Source organism: Dromiciops gliroides, chromosome X (genome assembly GCF_019393635.1).
Source record: "Dromiciops gliroides isolate mDroGli1 chromosome X, mDroGli1.pri, whole genome shotgun sequence".
NCBI lineage: Eukaryota > Metazoa > Chordata > Mammalia > Microbiotheria > Microbiotheriidae > Dromiciops > Dromiciops gliroides.
In genome coordinates this window covers 30,789,773-30,812,573 of record NC_057867.1, presented here as the reverse complement: position 1 = coordinate 30,812,573, position 22,801 = coordinate 30,789,773, and the positions used below count along the sequence as shown (strand labels likewise).

General features: G+C 44.1%; 1 long non-coding RNA gene across 2 annotated transcripts; it reads right to left on the bottom strand.

Moving 5' to 3' along the window:
* Positions 1–1,232: 1,232 nt before the first annotated feature.
* On the bottom strand, positions 1,233–18,375 carry LOC122733366. Of its 2 annotated transcripts, XR_006353822.1 has the most exons (6): positions 18,204–18,375; positions 16,198–16,372; positions 12,393–12,564; positions 8,555–8,726; positions 2,533–2,702; positions 1,233–1,317 (listed from the first exon to the last, which is right to left on the bottom strand). It is a non-coding gene; the product is annotated as an uncharacterized LOC122733366 (long non-coding RNA). The 2 variants fall into 2 exon arrangements; XR_006353821.1 differs by lacking the exon at positions 1,233–1,317 and having other exon boundaries at positions 1,482–2,702.
* Between the last annotated feature and the right edge of the window lie 4,426 nt (positions 18,376–22,801).

Genomic DNA, 22,801 nt, shown 5'->3' with positions numbered 1-22,801 from the left:
GAAGAACCTGGACATTTCCTTTTTCTCCTCATCAACCGTAGGTGATACAGATTAAAATATTTTATAAAATTATACCACCAGAGATTCACCAATTTGTGTGTGTGTGTGTGTGTGTGTGTGTGTTGGGGAGGGGTTATAACTGTGGCACCTTATGTCTTTCTGTGTGTGTGTGAGCATGTGTCCAACTGTGTTTATGTCTTAACTTGCATCCCCTTGTTCTATCATTGCTCACAGTTTTGGAATAGGGCAGATTGGAGTGTGTTTAGGGCAGGTCCCACCTTTCTGAGTGGTGCTTTCCTTTAGCTTTCAATTCACTAGAGGATTTGATCCAATCAGTGCACACCTGTTGAGGAAGTGTTTCTAGCTGTCCTAGTGAACTTGCTCTTGCTCTCCTCTAGTTCTGGGCTCATTTGACAAACTCTTGGTTTTGGCTCCTGCTTCTGACCTCTTGAGGCAATTTGCATCAGGAGACTTCCCCACGGGTAGGTATATAGTATGTATATTTGTGTGTATGTGTGTATATATATGTATATGTATATATACACACATATATGTGTGTTTGTGTATATATGTATATATTTTTATATAGATATATAATTCGTTTTGTCTCATATATATGTATCCCCCACCTCACTGGGAATGTCGTACCTTAAAGCCCATGGTGGGTGCAAGCACAATGTCTTGTAATGGCCAATAGGGGACTGTTTCCCTTGTATTATCAGGAGTCCTGTGGTCTGGGGCTACTTTCTGATGACCCTGTTTCTCAAGCTCAGAGGCTTGGGCCCCTGGTGGGCTTTGGATTCTTCCCCTAGTATGTCACTATTATTCACTCCGAGCCCTCTGATTTTTCAGGGAGCCACCAACAAAATATAGCTAAGTCTGTCCCCGTGAATCCCCCACTCTGTGTCAATGGTCAATGTCATCAATACCTTGTCCTCCACCTTCCAAGCCACTTCTCTCACATCCATGTCCCCCACCAGAATTCCCACTGCTGTTATCATCCCTCCCTCACAAACATTCTTTGGATCATATTCACTTTCCCCTACTCTGCTACAAGTGGTTGGAGCTGCCAGCCAAGTTTCCTGAATGTTATCTTTCTGGGAGCCTAGACGGATATAGGGGACCCCAGGGACCTGATCTGATAATCCCCTGTTGTCTGTCCAGATGGCCCCCTGGATCCCTTCAAAACTCCTGTACTTTGTATATTCTTACCCATGAATGCTCAAAAATTTCCTCTGTAGATTCATGTAAGGGAGTAATTTTCCATCCTTTCTCCCTATTCTTCTTCATGAATACTGAATGATTCTGTTGAGAATCCTATGATTTTATATATATATATATATATATATACACACACACACATATATATATACATATGTATGAAGAGAGAAAGAGTATCACATCATTATATATACGATTAATTTATATATATTTCCTTCTTTATATGTACTAACCTTTAAGGGTACAGAGTTTCTCTCCTATACATTACAACTGAACACTCATGTTGATAATTATATAGATAAGGTACCTTATAATAGGAAGACAGAATATATTCTCATATATGTACTCAGGTTTTTTTCATTCCCTTATAAAGTCATTTTACTTTTTTCATTAATTCTTTCATATTATTTATAACTTCTTTCCACTCATAAACATTAACAATCATTCTTTCAATTTCTACGTGGATGAGCACTTATATTTTCGTTCTCTATTCACATCTGAGTACCCACATTTATTCGATACATTTATTTTTATCTACATATATATACATACATACATACATACATACATACATACATACATTCTCTCTCTTGACATATATCAGGTCTCCTATATCCTCTTTTTTTTGTTGTTCTTTTGGGGGTGAGGCAATTGGGCTTAAGTGACTTGCCCAGGATCACACAGCTAGTAAGTTTTAAGTGTCTGAGGTCATATTTGAACTCAGGTCTTCCTAACTCCAGGGCCGGTGCTCTATCCACTGCACCACCTAGCTGCCCCTCCTATATCCTCTCACTATTGCTAAAAGTATTCTACTGCTTCTCTGACAGGCAGAGAATACCTGAAGACCCATGTCTGTGAGTGTCCAGTGTCTACATGTCCTCATATATGGAAATGTAGACAGAGGATAAAGGTACCTGTACATAGAGGACTGTGGAGTGAATATGTACACACAAATGAAGTATCCTTAGAGGAATATAGAACAGTGGTACAATTGCTCATAAACACCAACAGAGAACATATATGAGTCAGAAGAAACAACATAGTCTATGTGTATAGATATATACTGTGTATACACCATAGCTCATATTTTATGGATATATATATATAAATATAAATATAATATGACAATGTAGGAGAACTTATAGCTATAGATTCATTTGTAGAGTGGACCTAGGCATATGGAAATAGGGATAAAAAGCAAGTATAGGAGAGAATTAACATACAGAGAAAACATATGAATTCTCAGATGCATACATGGAGGGGTGACTACTCATGCCTGTGAAAATACACCTGAAAGATAGGAATACTCACCTGTGGAGATATGTTCAAATCTTCCACCATCTTTTCCCATCAGATATTCGTGAGGACTTCAGGTTTTTAGGTGGTCCTGCCTTTGTCTGCCCAACCTCTGAACTTCCCAAGTCAATCCGATGTTTCTGAAGGCCCTCTGGAGGTCACCTTTCATCTCCTCCCCATGATTCCTAATTCATCATACCAAATAAATGCTTTTATGAAATGATTGTCCTAGTGCTACACCACTGTGTACAAGTGTGTAAAAGTTTGGGGTCATATATTCCAGTGATTCTTTGTGTGTCTGTGTGTGTCCTAACTTCCATCCCATGCCCTGGTCCTTCCATGTTGAAGGAAAGTATAAGTACAGGAGGCTGTTTGTTTTTACTTGTGTTTCTGAGCTAACGTCCATTCCACCCCAGTTTCATCACTGGAACAGCAGAGTGTGTGTGAGGGTGGTAGTATTTGTGTTTCTCTGTATTTGTTTGTTTGTCCTAACTTCCATCCCATTCTCTGATCCATCATTAGTAGGGTTATTCAAGCTTCCTTTCCCATCCTGATTCCCAGAGCCTCTTTCTGTAGCCCTTGCACACCTGAAGATTTCCATCTCTGTTTTGTGCCTAATCTGCACCTTCCTTCCCATTACTGAAAGTCCAACTGTCCCCCAGCCCACCTCCACCAAGCAGTTCTTGATCCCTGCATCTCCACGGGCTTGCCACCTTTGACCAAGGCTTTGCCACCACTACCACATTGAGCATGTCTAAGGCACCCATTTTTCCTCAGTAGACTGTGAGTTCTCTTTTTTTTTAATTTTTTTTTTTTGCAGGGCAATAGGGGTTAAGTGACTTGCCCAGGGTCACACAGCTAGTAAGTGTCAAGTTTCTGAGGCCAGATGTGAACTCAGGAACTCCTGAATCCAGGGCTGGTGCTTTATCCACTGTTCCACCTAGCTGCCCCCCACTGTGAGTTCTCTTGAGGGAAGGAAACAGGCACCTTGCTTAGGTTAACACCTCCAAACACTAGGAAAATATTTAAGTAGGAGGGCTCTGTTTAAAGCAGCTAAGTGTCATCTCCCTTTCTTTCTCAAATGGAAGAAACCCATTAAGGAATGAAATTTTTTTCATGCTCACCCTATTCTGTGTGTGTGTGTGTGTGTGTGTGTGTGTGTGTGTGTGTGTTCATGATCATCCTAATATATATGTATGTATGTGTTTGTATCCCATGCTGCCCCAAAGTTGGTGTGGGGGCGGGGCTCTATTGGCCTTTCCATTAACCCCAAAGTCCTGACAAAAGGCTCCAAGTGTGCATACCTCTAAGGGGAACCTGCCCACCTGCTTCAGGGGAATGCCTTCCCAGGGGAATTTAGCTCATGAAGCTTAGCTGTCACAGGAGGGAGAAGCCAAGATGGAAGCCAGCTAGGTTGTCAGGGAAGATACCCCACCATTAGAGGCCTGGGTCTGCCCCTTTACTGGCTCTATGACCTTGGCTAAGTCCCTGACCTCCTTTGACCTCAGTTCCCCCTTTTATCATATAAGGAGATTGGAACAGATGACCTCTGAGGGCTCTTGTAGCCCTCAGTGCATCCAAACCTATAATTCTCATTTAGATTATAACCCCATGTCCATTCTCACCCCCTCTCCCGATGCCAGTCACCTAGTTCCCAATTCCCAGGTGAGAAGGCCCTGGTAGTAAGTGGAATACTTTCCTTAGGGTCAGCCCCCAACAAGCAAGGTATTCCCTTGTTGTAGTCCTAAAGACTGGAATAAAAGTCCTGGGTCTCCCTGGACCTGTGGGCTGAACCAGACGTGCTCTGCCCCCTTCTCACTGAGACTGTCACACCTGGAAGTCAAGGGGGGTGTAATGACATCTCACAGAAACCAGTTGGGGATCATTTCCTTAGCACTGGCAGGAGCCCTGGGGTCTGGGGCTTATATCTCCTGTCCTATTGTCTCCCATGCTCAGGAACCTGAGCCTTGGGGTTTTTCGATGGGTCCCCTTGCCTTTCTCCCCTCTCAGACAGCCACTCCTAGCCCTAGGGGTCTTCAGGGAACCAAGCTGAGCCGAGTCTGGAAAAGGTGGACCCCTGCTGAGCAATGATGGCCAGTGACCTCAGCACCTACCTTGGTGAGGCAGGAGTCTCAGTCCAGCCAATCCCTCTGCTTCTTGCCTGGGCCCATCAGACATCCCACTCACCCACTGCCTTGGAGACAGAATCGCTCCCCCTTACACCCTATTGATTTCATTTCATCTTCCCTGAACCCACACATCCCCCCCTCCCCTCTGCTACAAGAAGCTTGAGCTGCCAGGTGTGTTACCTGACTGTGGCCAATCCAGAAACCGGGAGGGAGGGGATCCCAAGGAACAGGACTGATGCCTGACACCCTGCTGTCTTTCCAGAGTGCCCTTTGCCCCTCTTTTGCAAAACCCCTGGGCTTTATGTATTCTTATCCACAAATACTCAAATATTTTCTATGCATATGAATGTTGGGGAGGAATTCTCATATAGGCCACCATATAGGGAGGATATATGAATAATCATGTATATGGGTCATAATGGACAATATAGTATGTATATAAATATGGTGAATTCATCATTTCTCTTATGTGTGTCTGTCTGATTCTCTAGAGTACAGGGGTGCCCACATTTTTATTCATTTATAGAGAGGATATATGAGTGCTAAAATATGAATCTCAAGGGAATATAGAGGAATATTGCTTCATATGAATACAGAAAGAGAACAGATCAGTACTGTTTTCTACAACAATTTATGTACGGCCAAATATCCTGCCTTTTTTCCCATGACATTTTCCTTAGGAGTTAAGGTCCTCGGGCTGCTTTGCCTTTCTCTGCCTGCCTCCCAAACTTCCAAAGTCAATCATGGTTCAGAAGACACTAAGGATATTCCTTTTTTTCTCCTCATCAAGAATACTAATTGATACAGATGAAAATATTGTTATGAAATAATTGTACCGGAGGTTTAGCAGTATGTGTGTGGGAGCTTGTCTTTGTGTGTGTGTGTGTGTGTGTGTGTGTGCGTGTGTGTGTGTGTCCCATTGTTCCATCATTGCTAATACTTTGGAATAGGCCATAGATATAGGTACGTTTAATGCAGGTCACATCTTTCTGTGTTGTGCTTTCCTTTGGATTTGTACTAACTACAGGATTGGCTCCCATTGGTGTGGGCCTGTTGAGGAAGTGTTTCTAGCTCTCCTGGTCAACTTGCTCTCCTCTATTTCTGGCCTCATTTTGACAAAAAGTTCGGTTTGGCCCCTGCTCTTGGCCTCTTCAGGCTGTTCGTAGGAGGAGACAACCTCAAGGGTTGATGTCCATGATGCTGATCTCTGAAGGTTGGGGGAAAAGCCCTCTTTCCCAGGTGGGCAGAACCCCACTGATCTGTCCAGATTGGCAAAGGAAAAGGCACCTGTGCTCTACTCAAGGGGTAATTCTGGCTTCTTTTTCCACCATATCTCCCAGAACCCCCTTCTACAGCCCAAGAAGGTCCCGTGGCACAGCTGACACTTCCCCACTCTGTTCTGTAAATAATCTGTACCTTCCTATCACTGAAAGCCCAACTGCCTCCCCCCAGCCCACCTCCCCCAAGCAATTCTTGATCCCTGCCTCTCCAGGGCTGGCCTCCTTTGGCCAAGGCTTTGGGATTGCTACCATATCCAGCATGTTCAAGTCACTCCTTTTCTCTCACTAAACCTGTAGGACTCTGAGGGCAGGAAACAGGTACCTTGCCTAGGCTAACACCTCTAACCCCCAGGAGAGTGTTCAAGTAGACAGACTCTGATTAGAGCAGCTAGTGGTCATCTCCCTTTCTTTCTCAAATGGAACAATTCAAGGAAGGCATGAGGCTTGTTCATGATCACCCTGTTAACTGTGTATCCCAAAGTTGGTGAAGGGGGGCACTCGATTGGTCCTTCCCTCAACCCCACAGTACTGACTAAAGACTCCCAGAATTCCTAGTACTTTGGGGAAGTTGCCCACCTGCTTTTGGGGAATAGTTTCCCAGGGACCTCCCGCCCATGGATCTTAGCTGTCAGAGAAGGGAGTGGCCTATATGGAAGCCAGGTATGCTGGGAGGCAAGAGAGATGTTGGCTCAAGGCCTGGATCTGCCCCTTAATGGCTTTGTGACCTTGGCCAAGTCCCTGCCCTCCTCTTGGCCTCAGTTATCCTTTTTCTCATATGAAGAGGTTGGAGCAGATGACCTCTGCAGTCTCTTTTAGCCTTCATTCTACCCAAACCTACAAGTGCATTCAGATTCTAACCCCATGTCCATACTTACCCCCTCTCTTTCTCATCCGTGTAAGTCAACTAGCTCTAAATCCCCAGTTGAAAAATTCCTGCTAGTCTAATGGGTTTCCTTGGGGCAGCCCTAAACCAGCAAATTCTGCCCTTACTCTAACCCTAAAAACTGGAATAAAATCCCTTGTTCTTCCTGGGCCAGCCTCCTGAACTAGAGTTGCCCCCACCATCCATCTCACAGAGACGGTCACATTTAAGAGGCCAGTGGTGTATAATGACAAGTTCCCCTAGGGACCAGTTGGGGACCATTTCCCTAGCATGGGCAGGAGTCCTGGGGTCTGGTGTTTATGTCACATGGCCCCTTTTCTCCCATTCTCACCATCCTGGGCCTCGGGTGGGCTTTGGGCAGGTTCTCCAGCATCTCTGGACTCTCAGATATGCACTCCCAGCCCTCGGGGTCCACAGGAAGCCACCAGGAAAGCAGATCAGGAGAGAGGGGACCCCTGGGACCAGGACTGATGCCAAGCATCCCCCCTGCTGTCTGTCCGGACAGCCCTGTCCCCTCCTCAAAAACTTTGGGCTTTGTGTATTCTTACCCATGAATGCTTAAAAATGTCCTCTGTATATGTATGTAAGGGAGGAATCTTTCATTCTCTCTCTCTATTCTTCCTCATGAATACTGAGTGACTCTGTTGATCACCCACATATATACATATATATAATATATATTATATAGAAAGAAATATATGGAGAGAGGATTATATCATACCATATATAAGAAAGATCTTACATATTTCATTCATATATATTATCTATCTTCATCTATACATATTCATATTTAAGGACATAGGGTTTCTCTCCTATACATTACAACTGCATACTTATGACAATATATAGATATTATAAGATACCATATCTATGAAGACAGATCATATATTCATATATTTAAGTACTCAAGTTCTTTCTTTTCATTCCTTTATGCAGAAAGTCAGTTATTTGTTCCATGAACTCTTTCATATGATCTATAACTTATTTCCTCATAAACATTACCAATTATTCTCTGGATTCCTACATGTATGAACACTCACATTTCTACTCTCTATTCACATTTGAGGACCCACATTTTTGCTATACATTTATTTATATCTACATATATAAGTATGTGTACATTCACTCTCTCTGTTCACATATATCCGGTCTCCTATATTCTCTCTCTATTGCTAAAAGTATTCCACTGCTTCTCTCCCTGTCACAGAATATATGGAGACTCCTGTCTGTGAGTGCCCAGCATCTACCAGTCTTCATGTATAAGAATATAGACAGAGAATAAGATACCTATATGTAGAGGAATATGGAGTGAATGTGTACACACAAATGAAGTACTCATAGAAGAATATAGAAAGGTGCTATAAATACTCATAAATGCCAACAGAGAGAGGGAGGAGATATGAATAATCATGGAAATGTGTCAAAAGAGGCAACATAGTCTATATGTATAGATATACACTGAATACTTTATATCTCATAAATATATATGTATATATATGTGTGTGTGTGTGTGTATATATATATATATATATATATATATATATATATATACCTATGTGACAATGTGGGTGACCTTATATCTATAGATTCATTTATAGAGTAGATCTAGGACTATGGAAATATGAGTAACAAGTAAGTATAGGAGAAAATTCACAATTCAACACATAACAAGAACATATTAATACTCAGATGGATGGATGGAGAGAGAAGTACGCAAGCATACCTGCCAAAATACACATGCTCACCTCTGGGGAGATATGTCCAGATATCCCAACATAATTTTCCATGAGATTTTCCTCAGGACTCCAGGTTCTCAGGCTGTCCTGCCTTTGTCTGCCCGACCTCTGAACCTCCCAAGTCAGTCAGATGTTTCTGAAGGCCCTCTGGAGGTCACCTTTCCTCTCCTCCCCAGGATTCCTAATTGATACGAATTGAAATGGTTAATGAAATGATTGTCCTGGGGCAACACGACTGTGTGTGTATGGGTGTGTATAAGCGTGGGAGCCTACGTGTTTCAGCGTTTCATTGTATGTCCCAACTTCCATCCCATGCCCTGGTCATTCCTTGGTGTAGCAGGATGTAAGTATGATGGGCTGTGTGTTTCTGTCCTAACGTCCATCCCACCCTCACCCCCTCTCTGTTCCATCAGTGATGCAGCAGTGTATGTATGAAAGGGGTAGCATTTGTGTTTCTGTGTGTTTATATTTGTGTTTCTATGTTTATTTATTTGAGTGTGTGTTTATATCCTAACTTGCATCCCACCATCATTACTAATATGTTGGAATAGGTCACACTGGAGTGTGTTTAATGTAGGCCACATTTTTCTGTGTTGTGCTTTCCTTTGGATTCCTATTAATTATAGTATTGGCTCCCAATAAGTTTGGGCCTACTGAGGAAATGTTCCTAGGTCTTCTGGTGAACTTGCTCTCCTATACTTCTGGCCTCATTTGTATTTGTATTTGGCTCCTGCTTCTGGCCTCTTCAGGCTGTATGCAGCAGGAGACAACCTTAGTGGTAGAGGTCCCTGAGGCTCATCTGTGCAGGTTAGGAGAAAAGTTGTCTTCCTTTGGGGGGCCAGAAACCCACAAATATTACTAAGGTTGGAAAGGCAAGGGGATAAGCAGTCCAGAGGGTCAAGGGGTGATTCAGGTTTCTTTCCCACCTAGATTCCCATAACCCTTTTCTGTAGCCCAAGTAGTTCCTTTGACACAGATGAAAATTTCCCCTATGTTCTCTGGATAATCTGCTACCACATCCAGCATGTTCAAGTCACTCCTTTTTTTTTCACTAAACCTGGAGGACTCTGGGGGCAGGAAACAGGCACCTTGCCTAGGCTAATACCTCCTAACATCAGGTAAATGTTCAAATAGGTGGCTCTGATTAGAGTAGCTAGTAGTCATCCCCCTTTCTTTTTCAAGTGGAAAAACCCCATTCAAGGAAGCCATGGGGTTAGTTCATGTTCACCCTGTTAACTGTATCCCAGGCTGTCCCAAAGTTGGTGCAAGGCGGGGACTTGATTTCCCTTTCCCTTAACTGCATAGACCTGACTGAAGACTTCCATTACCTCTAGCATTTTGGGGAACCTGCCCACCTGCTTCTGGGGAGCACTTTCCCAGGGACATTCAGTTCATGAAGCATGGCTGTCAGACAAGGAACAGGCCAAGATGGAAGCCAGATAGGCTGGCAGGCAAGAGATATCTGGGCTCAAGGCCTGGGTCTTCCCTTATTGGACCTGTGACCTTGGCCAGGTCCCTTCCCTTCTCTTGAGCTCAATTATTCTTTTTTTCACATGAGCAGGTTAGAGCAGATGACACAGAGGTCACCTAGAGGTCTCTTCTAGCCCTCCATTCCATCCAAACCTACAATCTCATTCAAATTCTACCCCTTTGTCTATTTCTCACTCCACCTCCCCACCCATGCAAGCCAACTATTTCCCAGTCCTCAGATGAGAAATCCTGGAGTCTAATGGTTTTCCTTGGGGCAACATTAAGTTAGCGAATTCTGCTTTTATTCTAACCCTAAAGACTGTAATAATACCCCGGTTCTCCCTGGACTTGCCTCCTGAACCAGACGTTCCCCTTCCCATCTCACTGCTATTGTCATACACTAAAGCCAGGGGGTGGTGTAATGACATGGTCTCCTAGGGACCAGTTGGGGACCATTTCCCCTGGGGTCTGGGCTTATGGCACCTGACCCATTGTCTCCCATGCTCATCAGGCCAGGCTTCAGGTGGGCTTTGGGCAGGTCCCCTAGCATCTCTTCCCACTCAGATATCCATCCCATGACCTTGGGATTCTCAGAGAGCCTACAGGAAAGCAGAGCTGTGTCTGGAGTAGGCAGACCCCCCCCCCACTGAGTATCAATGGCAGGTAATGTCAGCATCCACTCTGGTGAGGTAAGAGTCTTCCATCTTCCAGCCTCATCTGTCACATCACTGGCTCCCACCAGAAATCCCACTCACTCCTCTCCCTGCCGTCATCATCCCTCCCCCACATCCCTTCTCATGTTAATTTTCCCCTTCCCACCACCCCTTCTTGCTCCTTTTCCCATCCCCCATACCGTCTCCTGCTCATCTTCACTTCTCTGTTTCATTTCCTCCCGTCCCCCACTGCTACAAGTGTCCTGAGCTGCCAGTCAGGTTACCTGAATGTGGTCATTCTGGGAGTTGGGATGGATGGGGGGAACCCCAGGGACCAGCATTGATGCCCAGAGACCCCTGCTGTCTGTCCAGACCACCCTCTGCCCATCTTCAAACCCCCTGGGCATTGTATAGTCTTACCCTTGAGTGCTCAAAAATTTCCTCTGTGTATTCATGTAAGGGAAGAATCTTCCCTTCTCTCTCTCTATTCTTCTTCATGAATACTGAATGACTGTTGATAACCCTAAAATAAATATGTCCACACATATATGTATATGCATATGCATATATATGGAGAGAGGTGGGGGAATTAAATCATCTCATATATAGGAAAGAACTTGTATATTTCATTCATATATTTTCTCTATCTTCATATATACGTACTCATATTTAAGGCTACAGAGTTTCTCTCCTATAGAATACAACTGCATCCTTATGAAATAAATATATGTATATTCTAAGACAACTCCTATATATGAAGATAGAGAAAATATTTCTGTGTATATATATATGTACTCAAATATAAGTACTAAGGTTCTTTGTTTTTATTCCTATGTACAAAAAGTCATTGCTTCTATAAATTCATTCATATGCTTTATATCTTCTATCCTCTCAAAAACATTAGTAATCACTCTCTCAATTCCTACATGGAAGAGCACTCACATTTTCACTCTCTATTCACATCTGAAGACCCATATGTTCTCTATAAATGTATTTATATCTACATATGGAAGTAGATGTATATTATCTCTATATATTCACACGTATGAGGCCTCCTATAGTCTCTATTGCTAAAAGTATTCTAATGCTTCTGTCCCTATCAAAGACTACATGAAGACCCATCTGTGAATGCCTAGCACCTACCAATTCTCACATATGGGAATGTAGATGGAGAATAAGGAACCTGTATATAGAGGAATGTGGAGAGAATGTGTATGCACAAATGAAGTACCCATAGTGGAATATAGGACTGCGCTATAAATGCTCATAAACACCAAAAGAGAGAGGGAGAACATATCAATAATCATGTATATGAGACCCAAGAGCAACATTGTCTACATGACACATGATAGCTCGTAAAAATATATGTGTCGGGGGCAGCTAGGTGGCACAGTCATAAAGCACCGGCCCTGGATTCAGGAGTACCTGAGTTCAAATCCAGCTTCAGACACCTGACACTTACTAGCTGTGTGACCCTGGGGAAGTCACTTAACCCCCATTGCCCCGCCAAAAAAATATATGTGTCAATGTAGGGAAACATATCTATAGATTCATTTATAGAGTAGATCTATTTGTAGGGAAATATGAGTAACAAGTAAGTATAGGAGAGATTCACATATTCAACACATAAAAAGAACATCTTAATACTTGGATGTATGGGTAGAGAGAGAGAAGAGATGAGTCCTCTACACATCAAAATATGCATGAAAGAAAGGAATGCTCACCTAGGAGGAAATATGTCCAGATCTTCCACCATATTTTCCCAAGAGATTTTCTTTAGGAGTTAAGGTTCTCAGACTGTCCTGCCTTCGTCTGCCTGACCTCTGAACCTCCCAAGTCAATCAGATGTTTCTGAAGGCCCTCTGGAGGTCACCTTTCATCTCCTCCCCAGGATTCCTAATTGATAGGAATTGAAATGGTTAATGAAATGATTGTCCTGGGGCAACACGACTGTGTGTGTATGGGTGTGTATAAGCGTGGGAGCCTACGTGTTTCAGCATTTCATTGTGTACCTGTGTATGTCCCAACTTCCATCCCATGCCCTGGTCATTCCTTGGTGTTATAGGGTATAAGAATGGGAGGTTGTGTGTTTCTGTCCTAACGTCCATCCCATCTGTTCCACCACTGATATACTAGTATGTGTATGAGGGCGGTAGCATTTGTGTTCCTGTGTGTGTGTGTGTGTGTGTGTGTGTGTGTGTATGTGTGTTTATGTCCTAACTTCCATCCCACTCTCCGAACCATCATTACTAATATTTTTGGAATAGGTCAGACTGGAGTGTGTTTAATGCAGGCCACATTTTTCTGTGTTGTGCTTTCCTTTAGGGGCCTATTAACTACAGCATTTGCTCCCATCAGTGTAGGCCTGTTGAGCAAGTGTTTCTAGCTCTCCTGGTGAACTTCCTCTCCTCTATTTCTGTCCTCATTTTGACAAACTCTTGGGTTTGGCTCCCGCTTCTGGCCTCTTCAGGCTGTTTGCAGCAGGAGACAACTCAGGGATAGGTGTCCACAAGGCTCATCTGTGCAGATTATGGGAGAAATCCTCTTCCTTGGTGGCCTGAACCCGACAGACTTTACTAGGGTAGGAAAGGAAGGGGGACATGGGCTCTGATCAAGGAGTGATTCAGTTTTCCTTTCCCACCTAGATTTCCACAGCACTTTTCTGTAGCCCAAGTAGTTCCCTGTGCACAGCTAACAATTCCCCTTTCTGTTCTGTGGATAATCTTCACCTTCCTTCCCATCACTGAAAGACCACCTGCCCCACCCCAGCCCACCTCCAGCAAGCAGTTCTTGATCCCTGCCTCTCTAGGGTTGGCCTCCTTTGGCCAAAGCTTTGGTATTACTACCATATCCAGCATGTTCAAGTCTCTCCTTTTCTCTCACTAAAGGTAGAGGACTCTGAGGGCAGGAAACAGACACTTTGCCTAGGCTAACACCCTTAAACCTCAGGAAAATTGTCAAGTAGGTGGGCTGGGGTTAGAGCAATTAGTAGTCATCCCTCCTTCTTTCTCAAGTGGAAGAAACCGATGCAAAGAAGGCATGGCGTTTTTTCATGCTTACCCTTTTCACTATGTATCCCAGGCTGCCCCAAAGTTGGTGGTGGTAGTGGTAGGGGGCGCTGGATTGGCCCTTCCCCACGGTCCTAACTGAAGACTCCCAGAACCCCTAGTACTTTGGGGAACCTGACCACCTGCTTCTAGGGAGCACTGGCCTACCTTTGGTCCATGAAGCTTGACTGTCAGAGGAGGGTGTGTTCTAGATAGAAGCCAGATAGGCTGCCAGGCAAGAGAGATGTGGGCTCAAGACTTGGGTCTACCCCTTACTAGATCTGTTGCCTTGGCCATGTCACTGACCTCCTCGACCTCAGTTACCCTTTTTCTCAAAATGAAGAGGCTAGAGAAGATGACCTCTGAGGTCTCTTTTAGCCTCCATTCTTTCCAAACCCACAAGTGCATTCAGATTCTAACCCCACGTTCATCCCTTCCCTACTCATGTAAGTCAACTAGTTTCCAATCCACAGCTGAGAAATCCCTGCTGGTCTAAGCTTTTCCTTGGGGCAGCCCCCAACTAGCAAATTCTGCCCTTATTCTAGCCCCAAAGACTGGAATAAAAACTGTGGTTCTTCCTGGACCTGCCTCCTCAACCAGAGGTGCCCTCCCTCCTGTCTCACAGGGACTGTCACATGTCAGAGCTGGGGGTCATAGAAGGGCAAGTTCCCATTGAAGCCATTTGGGGACTGTGTCAGTCCCATGGCCAGGAGTCCTGAGGTCTGGGGCTTATGTCTCCTGGCCCCTTTTCTCCCATGCTCAGGAACCTGGGCCTCAGGTGGGCTTTGGCCTGGTCCCATGGCATCTCTCCCCTCTCTAATATCTACCCTATGCCCTCAGGGTCCTCAGAGAGCCACTAGCAAGGTAGAGCTGAGTCTGGGCAAGATGGACCCCCCACTGAGTACAGATGACTGGTGATATCAGTGCTTACTTTGGTGAGGTAGGAGCCTCCCTTCTGCCAGCCTGTTCCTCCCTCCACTGGTCCCCACCAGAAATCCCACTTCACTCCTCTCCCTGCAGTCATCATCCCTCCCCCACACCCCTTCACAGGCTCATTTTCCTCTCCCTAACACCCCCCTCTTGCTCCTTTTCCCATCCCTCACACCTCCTGCTCATTTTCCCTTCTCCCAAACACCTTCTCTGGCTCATTTTACCCTCCCCCAGCAATGTAATAAGTGGCTCCGGCTGCCAGCGGGGTTACCTGACCATGGTCATTCCAAGAGACGGCAGGAGATGTGACCCCACAGACCAGTATTGATGCCCAGCAACTCTCTGCTTTCTCTACAGACAGCCCTCTGTCCCTGCTCTTGAAAAAACTGCTTGGCTTTATATATTCTTACCCATGACTGCTCAAAAATTTCCTCTGTGTATTCATATAACAGAGGAATCTTCCATTCTCTCTCTCTGTTCTTCTTTATGAATACTGCGTGACTGTTGAGAATCCTAAAAAATGTATATACATGTGTATATATAGAGAGAGAGGGTGAGGACTATATTATCCTATATATAAAGAAAAGAACTTGTATATGTTATTCATATATATATATATTCTCTATCTTCATCTATATGTACTTATTATTTAAAGCTAGAGAGTTTCTCTCCTATATACTATAACTGAATAATTATAAAAATCAATATATGGATCTTATAAGAAAACTCATATATATGAAGTCAGAGAATATATTCATATATATACATATATATGTATATATATGTACTCAGGTTCTTTCTTTTCATTCCTTTACACAGAAAGTAATTTTATTTTTTCATCAATTCATTCATATGATTTATAAGTTCTATCTCCTCATAAACATGAGCAATCATTCTCTCAATGCCTAGGTGTATATTTTTTCTATATATTTATATCTACATATATAAGTATGTGTACATTCTTTCTCTCTATTCACATATATCAGGTCTCTTATATCCTCTCTCTATTTCTAAAAGTATTCCATTGTTTTTCTCCCTGTCAGAGAATATATGAAGATCCCTGTCTGTGAGTGCCCAGCGTCTACCAGTCCTCATCTATACAAATGTAGACAGAGAATAAGGTACCTGTATGTAGAGGAATATGGAGTGAATGTGTACACACAAATGAAGTATACATAGAGGAATACAGAAAGATGCTAGAAATGCTCATAAACACCAACAGAGAGAGGAAGGATATATGAATAATCATGCATATGAGTCACAAGAGGTAATAGTCTATATAGAGAGATATACAGTGAACACATGATAACTCATTAAAATGTATATGTGGCAATATGGGGGAACTTATATATTTATGTATGTATGTACGTGTGTATATAGAGAGAGATAGAGAAGATCTAGCTGTAGTGAAATATGAATAACGAGTATAGGAGAGAATTCACATATTCAACACACAAAGAGAATATATGAAAACTTAGATGTATGGATAGGGAGAGAGAAGAGGTGATTACTCATGCCTGTGAAAATACACATGAAAGACAGGAATGCTCACCTGTGAGGAGACATGTCCAGATATCCCAACACTGTTTTCCATGAGATTTTCTTTCAGACTTTAAGTTCTTGGCCTGTCCTGCCTTTGTCTGCCCAACCTCTGAACCTCCCAAGTCAATCAGATGTTTCTGAAGGCCCTCTGGAGGTCACCTTTCATCTCCTCCCCATGATTCCTACTAGATAGCAATAGAAAATTTTTATGAAATGATTGTCCTGGGACTACGTGATTGTGTGTGTGAGTGTGTATAAGTGTGGGAGCCTGTGTGTTGCAGCATTTCTTTGTGTGTCTGTGTATGTCTTAACTTTCATCCCACCCCCATTTGATCATACCAGTATGTGTGTGTGTGTGTGAGAGAGAGTGCGGTAGCATTTGTGTTTTTCTGTGTGTGTATATTTGTGTGTGTGTGTGTGTGTGTGTGTGTGTGTGTGTGTGTGTGTATGTGTGTGTGTACTTCCTAACTTCCATCCTCCTCTCTGATCCATCATTACTAATGCTTTGGAATAGGTCAGACAGGAGTGTGGTGAATGCAGGCCACATCTTTCTTTGTCATGCTTTCCTTCAGATTCCCAATAACTGCAGGATTTGCTCCAATCAGTTTGCACCAGTTGAGGAAGTATTTCTAGCTCTCCTAGTGAATTTGCTCTCCTCTATTTCTGGCCTCATTTTGACAAACACTTGGCTTTGGCTCCTGCTTCTGGCCTCTTCAGGCTGTTTGTAGCAGGAGACAACCTCAGGGATAGGTGTCTATGAAGTTGGTCTCTGCAGGTTGGGGGAGAAACCCTCTTCTCTGGTGGGTAGAACCCCATAGATCTTAATACGGTATGAAGGGAAAGGAGACTTGGGCTCTGCTTAAGGGGTTATTTGGGCTTCCTTTCCCACCCTGATTACCAGAGCCCCCTTCTGCAGCTCACTCACATCCCTTAGCACAACTGACAATTCCCCCTTCTGTTCTTTGGATAATCTGCATCTCCTTTCCCATCACTGAAAGCCCAACTGCCACCCGGCTCACCTCTACCAAGCACTTCTGGATCTCTGCCTCTCCAGGGCTGGCCCCCTTGGGCCAAGGCTTTGACATCACCACCACATTGGGTATGTCCAAGACACACTTTTTCCCTCATTATCTGGGAGGTCTCTGAGGGCAGGAAACAGACACTTTGTCTAGGCTAACACCTCCAAGCCCTAAGAAAATGTTCAGGTAGGCTCTGGGTGACACAGCCAGGGGTCATCCCCCTTATTTCACAAATGGAGGAAACCCAGTCACGGAAGGCACAGATTTTATTAAGGTTCAGTCTGGAAAGTGGGTTGCCCAGGCTGGCCCAAAGCTGAGGGCAAGAGAGACTAGTTTGCCCTTCCCTTAACTACAGCGTCCTAACTGAAGACTCCCAGAACCCCTAGATCTGTAGAGAACCTGCCCACATGCTTCAGGGGAGAGCCTTCCCAGGGACCTTGAGCCCATGAAGCTTGGCTGTCACAGGAGGGAGAGTCCAAGATGGAAGCCAGCTGGCCTGGCAGGCAAGAACGTTCCGGGCTCAAGATCTGTATCTGCCCCTCACTGGCTCTGTGACCTTGGCCAGGACCCTGCCCTCCTCTTGACCTCAGTTCCCCTTTTTCTAAATGAGGAGTTTAGACCAGATGACCTCTGAGGGCTCTTGTAGCTCCCCCCCCATCCTACCCAAACCTACAAGGACATTCAGAATCTACCCCCACATCCATACTGCCTCTCCCCACCCTCTGCCAAAGCCAGCAAACTAGCCCCCAACTCCAGCTGAGAAATCAATCCCTGCTTGTTTAATACTTTCCCTTGGGAGCAGACCCCTCCCCAGTCAGCAAGTTCTGCTCTTATTCTAACCCTAAAGATTGGAATAAAACCCATGGTTCTTTCTGCACTGGCCTCCTGAACCAGAGGTGCCCCCCCCAACTCCATCTCACAAGGACTGTCGACCTCAGGGCCCAGTGGGATGGAAGGACAAGTTCCCATAGTGACCAGCTGGGGACAGTTTCCCTACCATGGGCAGGAGTCCTTTGGTCTGGGGCTTGTGTCTCCTGGCCCCTTGTCTCCCTTGTTCAGGAACCTGGGCCTCAGGTGGGATTTGTTGGTCCCCTGGCCCCTCGCGCCCCTCAGATATCCATTCCTATCCCTCAGGGTCCTCAGGGAGCCAGCAACCAAGCGGAGCTGAGTCTGGTTAAGGTGGACCCCCTGCAGAGCGCCAGTGGGCGGTGACGTCATCGCCTACCTTTGTAAGGCAGGAGTCTCCCTCCCTCCAATCCCGCCGCTCCCTCCACTGGGCCCCAGAACTCATCCCACTCACCCGTCTCCTTGGAAACAGCCTCGCTCCCCCGCACACCCTATTGGTCTCATTTCCCCCTCCCCCACGATCCCTCTCCAGTTCATTTTCCCCTTCCTGCCGCCACACCCTCTCAGGCTCATTTTACATCGCCCCCGCGCCCCCTCCACCGCGGCTCCAAGGGACTCCAGCTGCCAGCGGGGTCATCTGACTGTTGTCATTCCGGGAGTCGGACCGAGGGAAGGGACCCCGGGGACAAGGACTGATGCCCAGAGACCCCCTACTCTCTGGGCTTCGTATAGTCTTATCCATGAGCGTTCAAATGTCTCCTCTGTTTATTCATGTAAGGAAGAAATCTTCCATTCTCTCTATCTAGTCTTCTTTATAAGTGCTGAATGACTTTCTATAACCTTAAATACATACATACATATATCTATATAGTTTAATCCCATGTAAAGGAAAAAAAACTAGTACATTTCACATATATATTCTCTATGCTCATCCTGGTGAATTCGTGTGTGTGTGTGTATAATTACAGTGTCTCTCTTATAAAGTATAAATTCATATTTATGTAAATGAATAAAGAATAAATGAGAACTCATGTATATGGAGACAGTATATATGAAGTTCTTTCTCTTCATTCCTTGGCACAAATACTCATTTAATCTTTTTATAACTTTATATCATTCATAAATTCTCTTTCCTCATAAATATTAGTAATCATTCTGTTTATTTCTACATATATGAATACTCATATATTCGGTCTATTCATATCTGTGCATATCTACATATATATGTGCATGTGTATGCTTACATTCTCTCTCTATTCAGGCATAAGAGTACTCCTATCTTCTTTCCATATTCCTAATCGTTTTTTTGATGCTTCTCTCCCTGTGAGAGAATATATGAAGACCCCTGTCTATGAACACACAGAGGATGTTAGGACTCATATAAAGGAATATAGACAGAGAATAGGGCTAACCTATAGATATAGGAATATGGAGTGAATGAACACACACAAATGATACACTAGTATAGGAATATCGAAAGACTATATGAATGCTCATATATGCGAATGTATAGAAAGAATACATGAATAATCATGTATGAGTTTCAAGAGACTATATAGTATATTTATACACACTGAATAAATGATTGCTCATATATGTGCTTTTGTGCTATTATCGAGAGTATATGGGGGAACCCATATATACTGACTCATTTATAGAGAGGAAATATGAATGCTAACATATGAACAGCAATAGATACGAAGGACTATTTATACATGTGAATACGTAAAGTGAATATATCAACACTTAGATGTATGGATATAGTGAGAGAAGTCATGAGTACTCGTACCTGTCAAAATATATATGAAAGATAGGAATGCTCACCTGTAAGGAGATATGTCCAAATATTCCACCATCTTTTTCCATGAGATTTTCCTTAGGAGTTCTGCCTTTGTCTGCCCGACCTCTGAACTTCCCAAATCAATCGGATGTTCCTGAAGGCACTCTTAGGACCCCCTTTTGTCTCCTCACCATGATCACTAATTTAAAGAGATTAAAATTTTTATGACATAATTGTACTGGGGGTGCATGTGTTTGTGAGTGTGAGTTTCTGAGTGCATGTGTGTTTCTGTATGTCTCTGTGTGTGTGTTTATGCCCTCACTTCCATCCCATCCCATATTCAATCATCGCTACCACATTGGAATAGGTGAGATTGGAGTGTGTTTTTGTGCAGGCTAAATCTTTCTGTGTTGTGCTTTCCTTTAGATTTCTATTAACTACAGTTAATGGAATAATAAAGCTCAATAAGTTCGGGCCCATTGAATAAGCATTTATACCTCTCCTGGTGAACTTGCTCTCCTGCATTCCTTGGCCTCATTTTGACAAATAAGTCTATTTGGCTCCTGCTTCTGGTCTCTTCAGCCTGTTTGTAGGAGGGAAGCAATAGCGATAGCTGATAGATGTCCATGAGGCTGATTTCTGTAGGTTGGGGTAGAATCCCTCTTTCCCTGGAGGGCAGAACCCCACTGAGCTGCACAGTTTGGGAAAGGAAAGGGCACAGGAGCTCTGCTCAAGGGGTTACTTAGGCTTCCTTTCCCACCCTGATTCCCAGAGCCCCCTTCTGCAGCCTCTTCTGTCAATAATTTGTACCTTCCTTCCCATCAGTGAAAGCCCAAGTGCCACCCAGCCCAACTCCCCCAAGCAGTTCTGGATCCCTGCCTCTCCCGGATCTGCCTCTTGAACAAGCAGTTCCTCACCCCGCCCCTCATCTCACAGGGACTGTCAGACCTCAGAGCTCGGGGCGGGGGGGGGGGGGAGTGGAAAGTCAAGGCCCCGTAGAGACCAGTTGGATAGCACTTCCCTACCATGGGCAGGAGTCCTGGGGGCTGGGGCTTCTGTTTTACGGCCTCTTGTCTCCCATGCTCAGGAGCCTGAGACTCACGTGGGGCTTTGAGTGGGTTTCCTGGCATCTCTCCCCTCTCAGACATCCAATCCTAGCCCTTGGGGTCCTCAGGGAGCCAGCAGCCAAGAGGAGCTGAAGCTGAGCAAAGTGGATTCTCAGCTGAGTCCTGAGGGGTAGATGTTCAGTGATGTCATTGCCCACCTTTGTGAGGAGGGAGTCCCCCTCCCTCCAACCCAGCCCCTCCCTCTGCTAGCCCCTACCAGGCATTCCACTGACCTGCCTCCTGGCATCCCTCCCCCAAGCTCCCTCTCAGCCTCATTTCCCCTCCTCTCCTCATTTTTCCCTCTCCCAAACACCTTCTCAGGCTTATTTTCCCCTCCCCCAAGTGGCTCAAGCTGCCATCAGGGGTTACCTGACTGTGGCCATTCCGGGAGCCAGGATGGGGGAAGGGGACCCCGGGGAGCAGGACTGATGCCCAGCAACCCCCTGCTGTCTGTCCAGATGACTCTGTGTCCCCCCTTCAAAACCCCTGGGCTTTGTATATTCTTGCGTGTTCAAATATTTCCTCTGTATATCCAAGTAAGGGAGTACTCATATATATGACTACAGAGTCTCTCTTCTATAAAGTATAAATTCATATTTTGTAAATGAATATATAGAGGATATATGACAACTCATATGAAGACAGAGAATATAGTTATATATATATATATGTACTCAGTTTCTCTTCATTCTTATATGTGAGAACTGATACATCTTTTATATAAACTCATTTATATTCATTCTATTTCATAAACATTAGTGACATTTCTTTTTACATAGGAGTACTCACATGTTCACTCTATTTATGAGTGCCTATATCCTCTCTATTCATATATATGGATGTAAGCTCGCATAGAAAAATGTTCTCTCATATCCTCTCCATAGACCTTAAAGAATTCTGCTGCTTCTCTCCCTGTGAGAGAATATATAAAATCGCCTGTCTCTGTACACAGAGAGTATACAATGCTCATATATTGGAATACAGACAGAGAATAAAGGTACCCATATCCATAGGAATATGGAGTAAATGATCACCCATAAATGATGTATTCATGGAGAAAGACTATATGAGTTCTCATATGTTTGAACACACAGAGAATACATGAATAATCATATGTATGAGTCACAAGAGATAATATAAGATATTCACATACACTGAATACATGATTTCTCATGTTACTGTAGAGAGAATATGGGGAATCCATATATTGATTAATATATGGAAAGGATATATGATTACTGAAATATGAATATCAAGGGAGTATAGGGAAGTAGTCATACATGTTAATACATAGAGAACATATAATTTCTCAGTTGTATGGATAGAGAGAAGAAGTGAGTATTCATACCTGTCAAAATACACATGAAAGATAGGAATGCTCACCTGTGAGGAGATATGTCCAAATATTCCACCATCTTTTCCCATGAGATTTTCTTTAGGAGTTAAGGTTCTCAGCCTGTTTTGCCTTTGTCTGCCCAACCTCTCCACTGCCCAAGTCATTCAGATGTTTCTGAAGGCCCTCTTGAAATGCCCTTTTGTCTAATTATCATGATTGCTAATTGGAATTTGTTAAAAAATTTATGAAATGGTTGTACTGGGAGTGCCCAAGGGTGTGAGCTTAAGTGTGGGAATGTGTTTTTGTGAGTGTGTTTTTATACTTCCATCCCATTTCCTGTTTGATCACTGATGTGTGTGTGTGTGTGTGTGTGTATGTGTGTGTGTGTGAGAGAGAGAGAGGGGGGAGAGAGAGAGAGAGAGTGAGAGAGAGAGAGAGAGAGAGAGAGAGAGAGAGAGAGAGAGAGAGAGAATGAGAGTGTGTGTTGGTGTATCCATGCCCTAAATTCCATCTCACCCCCTGTTCCA